Source organism: Schistocerca piceifrons, chromosome 8 (genome assembly GCF_021461385.2).
Source record: "Schistocerca piceifrons isolate TAMUIC-IGC-003096 chromosome 8, iqSchPice1.1, whole genome shotgun sequence".
NCBI classification, from domain to species: domain Eukaryota; kingdom Metazoa; phylum Arthropoda; class Insecta; order Orthoptera; family Acrididae; genus Schistocerca; species Schistocerca piceifrons.
This window is the reverse complement of record NC_060145.1, coordinates 52,760,740-52,767,578: the sequence shown is the minus strand read 5'-3', so window position 1 is coordinate 52,767,578 and position 6,839 is coordinate 52,760,740. Positions and strand designations below refer to the sequence as shown.

The window sequence follows — 6,839 nt, the reverse complement described above, 5'->3', positions numbered from 1 at the left end:
TCCTGCAGTTTACCAATATTACGTTAACTTTTCCTGTTTTTGGTCTCTGAGGACGGACGTTCTTTATCAACGATGATAATGTCCTCTCTGGTAAGCCGTCAGGTATTTTATCGTTTCGCCCAAGGGGGGGTCCCTCTAACCTAAAAAACCCCCGTGTGCACGCCACACGTACTCTGCTACCCTAGTAGCTGCTTACAGGGTGTAGTGCACGCCTGACCTGTGTAGGGGGGCCCTACAGTTCTCCACCCAATAACGGAGGTCGATGAATTTGCAACCATTATAGTCGCAGAGTCGTCTGAGCCTCTGGTTTAGACCCTCCACACGGCTCCAAACCAGAGGACCGCGATCGACTCTGGGCACTATGCTGCAGATATTAAGCTCAGCTTGCACTCTGCGTGCGATGCTGGTTGTCTTCACCAAATCAGCCAGCCGCCGGAAGGAACCAAGGATGGCCTCAGAACCCAAGCGGCAGGCGTCATTCGTTCCGACATGTGCTACTATCTGCAGCCGGTCACACCCAGTGCGTTCAATAGCTGCCGGAAGGGCCTCCTCCACATTACGGACGAGACCCCCCGGCAAGCACACCGAGTGCACACTGGCATTCTTCCCCGACCTACCCACTATTTTCCTGAGGGGCTCCATAACCCGCCTAACGTTGGAGCTCCCTATAACTAATAGGCCCGCCCTCTGTGACTGTCGGGACCTTGCCGGAGAATCGGCCACTGGCCCAACAGGCGAGGCATCCTGTGGTGGCTCGGAAACGATGTCATCACCACTAGGAAGCATCCCGTACCTGTTGGAAAGGGGTAAGGCAGCTGCCACGCGGCCAGATCCCACCTTCGCCTTTCGGCCAGGCACGCGCGAGCCCACCACTGTCCGCCATTCACCCTGGAGTCATGGCTGACCGGTAAGATGCTCACTGCCGGAAGACGCAGCGACATCAGGGGTTCCATGTGATTCCAAGGCCACCGAAGTAGGCATAGGTCTCACCACAGTTGCCCCAACGCCACTACGAGCCAACGCCTGCGCCTCGAGCTCGATGAGCCTAACAGACAAAGCCTCCACCTGCCCCCGAAGAGTGGCCAATTCTCCTTGCGTCCGCTCACAACAACCACAGTCCCTACACATGACTATGTTTACCCTACTCTATACGGTGACAAATTCCCAAGATAATCTTCTGATGAGCTACTCTGATAATCAAGAAACACTCACTGAAATACGAGACGCGAAAACTACGCTAGGTTTTCCCAGAAAAACTATTTAAAAGCTAAGCGCAGCAAATAAGTACAAAAACGCTTTATACAAACAGTACTCGCTGCTGCTGGTGCTCTCGCTCTGGCTGTCACAAGACAACTGCTGATTCAAGTGACTAGTGGCTAACGGCCGCGAAACAAACAAAAGACGGTTTTAGGGCGCTTTCTGTTCTAAACGATCAAGAAAACACTAAGAAATCTAACACGAAAACTACGTAAAGTTTTATCAAGAACTGTTAGTTACTATGCAGAGCAGATAAACACAAATAGAATCCCTTCCTTAGTGGAAGGTCGTAAACAAAATGCAAAATAAACGCTTTATACAAACAGTACTCGCTGCTGCTGGTGCTCTCGCTCTGGCTGTCACAAGACAAGCGAAAAAAGTTTAGAAAAGTTGCTGGTAAGGTTTTCGGGATGTGAGGTCGTGGTCCAAGAAACTTTTATGTACCTGACGTTTCGTTCAAGCCCGCGCTGAACATCCTCAGAGGCGCTCCTCCGCTGAGTCTTGCCGAACATACTCTTTTTAGGTTTTGACATAGCGTCCTTATTCACTATGATTCCAGTTAACGAAGTTACAATTTTTGTAACGGATATTTTTCCAAGAGATTTGACTGCTGTTTTTAGACATTTGTAGACAAATTATTTAAGCGAAAATTACGTTTTGGTAATGCTTATGCCTGAAATTAATATATTCTATTTACAGTAACTGATTTCTTTCACAGTTTATCATCTGCAACCATACACAAATTAATGTAAATAAATTATTTAAGCAGCCTAAATAATTTGTCTACATTAAGTTGCGTATGGTTGCAGATGACAAACTGTGAAAGAAATCAGTGACTGTAAAAACATAACACATCAGGAAAACCACACCATGTGGTGAAAACGTATGAATTCATAATGTCATGTGTTTTCTTCGAAAATCTGTAATTGCGATTCAAAAACTTATATTTACAAGTATACAAACAGTAAAGAACATTCTTTATATTTAACAACCATAAAATAAAAGCCCACTGAGGATGCTGCAACTGCAGTGAAACATGTTTGGCATAAAAAATAAAATTATGTTTTGCTAAAGGCGGCTGCCATCCAGAAACATATTTATAATACGCCATTGTTTACAGTGGATCGATGGGGAAACAATAACTTCAATGATACCCAAAGAAAAATAAACCGCAACTGTCTGCAATGGATATTAGTTTTCTTATAGTTCGTTTAGACACCGCATATAAAAGAGGAACGAATTTTCTAATTTATGAAATGAGAGTGGCAACCTTAAGCCCCCAAAGTGTTTGTGCTGTTTCTGTCTTGGGTTTACTGCAAAACGCAGTTCTCTTGTAGGGATAGCAGACGCATGACAGTGTGAGAGTGAAACAGCGCGATAACTGGAATCATATTCAAAAGTCCAAGTACGCCGAACACACGATTCTTGCGGAAAAAACGGTCTAAATTGAACACATAATTGCCTCGACAATCTGGCGGTATGTGGACAGAATCACTGTCGCGTCCAGCCATGGTGAAATGGTACCGCGAATCAAGGTCGCGTAGAGGAGGGTGATGCTGGTCGGGAAGGAAGGCCATTCGCAGCCGTCGCAGCTTTTCCGACGATGGGGACGTACACCCAGTGGTTCTCGAACTGCTCCGTAACCAAGGAATCGATTTTCCTCGTCGAGGACCTGAACAGTCGGGAGATGGCTCCGACAGTTTTTGAGATGGTAACTATGTTGCAAAATAGTGCCATCACTTTGAAGTGTACTGGAACATTCAACAAAAGTTAATTGACTTCTCATAACAATATATAACTTACTTTTTGGAGTCCCCTTGTAAGATCCTGGAACAGGGATTACACTACTCTCCCTACTTAATGAAAACTAGAGTAAGAACACGCTGATCACTTAATTAATGTAACTGTCAACGTGACCTGAATAGCTAATGATCCAAAGGTTTCATTTCAGCTTCTACGTCTACATCGTTGCTCTGCAATTCACAATTAAGTGCCTGGCACCTTGCACCTATTTCTCTACCGTTCTACTATCGAATGGCGCTCGGGAAAAACGAACACTTTCCATGCGAGCTCTAATTTCTATTATTTTAATATTATGATGGTTTCTCACTGCCTGTTTGCAGCTAGGGTGTACATTTAATTACCATTTCATTCTAGCGAAGCTGCATGGTCATCAACTGCAGCTGTTCTTTCGGAAACAGGTACTACCTTCACACATAGTTAAAATGTGGCTTCCCGACCATTTACCTTCTTGTGCGAACGCACACACTATGCCCGAACTTGTACGGGACTTGGTACATTAATCTGCGACAAGTAATGAGTGTGATGGGCAAACATCTATTAAACGCACTATGAATGTAGTGGTGTGGACATGTTGGGAATGTGGGTCTCACGGGGAGCGTGCATGGGATAAGTCCCTGCAGGCGCACTATCCTCTGTCGCCTCGGTGGTTCAGATGGACAGAGCGTCTGCCATGTGAGCAGGAGATCCCGGGTTCGAGTCCCGGTCGGGGCACACATTTTCAACGTGTTCCCAATGAAGTATATCAACGCCTGTGTGCAGCTAGAGTGTCCATTTAATTATCATTTCATTTACAATAAACACTGTGCCTAGTAACCAGGAGGTGCAGGGTTCAAGTCCTCGTCCGGCACACATTTTCACTCGCCACTGCTAACTCCGCACAAAGTCCGGATGCAGCTGATATCATCAGTTACTCCCATTTCCTTTCTCCCGCCTACCCCTCCAATTTACATAATAATAATAGTTGAAGTACAGACAGTTCTGACGCTGCGAAATGGAGTGCGTCCTCGGCTGTAATGACCACAGAACACAGTGATAAGTGCCGAAAGCATTTCGCAGAAGCCGGATGCCTTCTTTGTACCTCACCCGGTGGCGGTGGACCGAGCCGCGCTACCGCCGAAGCGTGCAGCGTCTCCTTTAATTAGGAGCCGGTAATTGCGAGGGCGGCGTCTCGGTGACGGGCAGTGGCGAAGTGGCGGTGGTGGTAGTGGTGGCAGCTACAGCTGCAGGAAGGGTGGCCCGCGAAGTAATTACTGCCCGTACCTCGCAGCGAAGGCAAGGGTGGGTGGTGAGGGGAGGGTGGGGGTGGGGGAAGAGAGGTTAGGGGAGCGACCGGCAGAGCAGCCGAGCGATGCTTACCTCCGACGGTTGCCAACTGCAGATTAGCAGCAGCCCGCTCCCAGGGAGATGGGTAGCTCTGGCTGGTGTGTAAGGCCATCATTGAGACCGTGCAGCCCTAGGCGTCCACGACAAGCGATAAAGAAACACGGTTAAAGCCGTTCATTAGAAAAATTACCCATATCAGAAAGAAATTTTCACTCTGCAGCTGAGTGTGCGCTGATATGAAACTTCCTGGCAGATTAAAACTGTGTGCCAGACCGAGACTAGAACTCGGGACCTTTGCATTCCACGGCAAAGACTCGAACTAGGAAGGGCACTTGCCCGCGGAAGGCAAAGGTCCCGAGTTCGAGTCTCGGTCGGGCACACAGTTTTGATCTGCCAGGAAGTTTCATGTCTGATTTTAACCTCGTGGTCTCTTCGCGAGATATACGTAGGAGGGATCAATACATTGCTTGACTCCTCGGTGAAGGTATGTTCTCGAAACTTCAACAAAAGCCCATACCGAGCTACTGTTCGCCTCTCCTGCAGAGTATTCCACTGGAGTTTATCTATCATCTCCGCAACGCTTTCGCGATGACTACATGATCCTGTAACGAAGCGCGCTGCTCTCCGTTGGATCTTCTCTATCTCTTCTATCAACCCTATCTGGACGGATCCCATACTGGCGAGCAATATTCAAGCAGTGGGCGAACAATTGTACTATAACGTACTTCCTTTGTTTTCGGATTGCATTTCCTTAGGATTCTTCCAATGAATCTCAGTCTGGCATCTGCTTTACCGACGATCAACGTTATATGATGATTCTACTTTAAATCACTCCCAATGCTTACTCCCAGATAATTTATGGAATTAACTGCTTCCAGTTGCTGACCTGCTATTTTGTAGCTAAATGATAAAGTTCGCAGCACAATACACTTGTGTACATTGAGATTCAATTGCCATTCCCTGCACCATGCGTCAATTCGCTGCAGATCCTCCAGCTTTTCAGTACAATTTTCCATTGTTACAACCTATCGATGTACCACAGCATCATCCGCAAAAAGCCTTAGTGAACTTCCGATGTCATCCACAAGGACATTAATGTATATTGCGAATAGCAACGGTCCTACGACACTCCCCTGCGGCACACCTGAAATCACTCTTACTTCAGAATACTTCTCTTCATTGAGAATGACATGCTGCGCTATGTTATCTAGGAACTCTTCAATCCAATCACACCGTTGGTCTGATAGTCCATATGCTCTTACTTTGTTCATTAAACGACTGTGGGGAACTGTATCGAACGCCTTGCGGAAGTCAAGAAACACGAGCTGGGTTTCACACGATCGTCTTGTTCGAAACCCATACTGATTCCTACAGAGTAGATTTCGAGTTTCCAGAAAAGTCATTATACTCGAGTATAATACGTGTTCCAAAATTCTACAACTGATCGACGTTAGAGATATAGGTCTCTAGTTCTGCACATCTGTTTGACGCCCCTTCTTGAAAAAGGGGATGACCTGTGCCCTTTTCCAATCGTTTGGAACGCTACGCTCTTCTAGAGACCTACGGTACACCGCTGCAAGAAGGGGGGCAAGTTCCTTCGCGTACTCTGTGTAAAATCGAACTGGTATGCCATCAGGGCCAGCGGCCTTTCCTCTTTTCAGCGATTTTGTGGATCAGAGGTATTTGCTGGCTAAGACATCAATGTGAGTTCACTGTCGTGTGATGCTTCCCAGACTACTACAGCTTGATTCTGGTCTTGTATTGCGAGATTTACCCTGCTGGAAGATGTCATAGACATCAAGAGAAGACATCAACCATGAAGGGATGCAGGGGGTCAGCAATAATGGCTCTGAGCACTATGGGACTCAACTTCTGAGGTCATTAGTCCCCTAGAACTTAGAACTAGTTAAACCTAACTAACCTAAGGACATCACACACATCCATGCCCGAGGACCGCAATAATGTTTATGCAGAATGCACGAGTCTGGCGAGTCTTGACTTTCGGAAAAAATATCAGCCACACAATTCCGAAGATTGCAGGAGCTGACATGTACGAGAATTATCGCAGAATCAGCTTAACAACTCATGCACATAAGTTGCTAACAAGAATAATATACAGAAGAAAGGAAAAGAAAATCGAGGCTGTGCTAGATGACGATCAGTTTGGCTTCAGGAAAGATAAATGCACGAGAGAGCCAATTCTGACGTTGCTGTTGATAATGGAAGCAAAACTGAAGAGAAATCGAGACAAAAAAAATGGTTCAAATGGCTCTGAGCACTATGGGACTTAACATCTATGGTCATCAGTCCCCTAGAACTTAGAACTACTTAAACCTAACTAACCTAAGGACAGCACACAACACCCAGCCATCACGAGGCAGAGAAAATCCCTGACCCCGCCGGGAATCGAACCCGGGCGTGGGAAGCGAGAACGCTACCGCACGACCACGAGATGC

General features: G+C 46.6%; 1 non-coding gene across 1 annotated transcript; it reads left to right on the top strand.

Moving 5' to 3' along the window:
* Positions 1–3,697: 3,697 nt before the first annotated feature.
* Positions 3,698–3,771, top strand: Trnat-ugu. Its single transcript has one exon. It is a non-coding gene; the product is annotated as a tRNA-Thr (tRNA).
* The last annotated feature ends 3,068 nt before the right edge of the window (positions 3,772–6,839 follow it).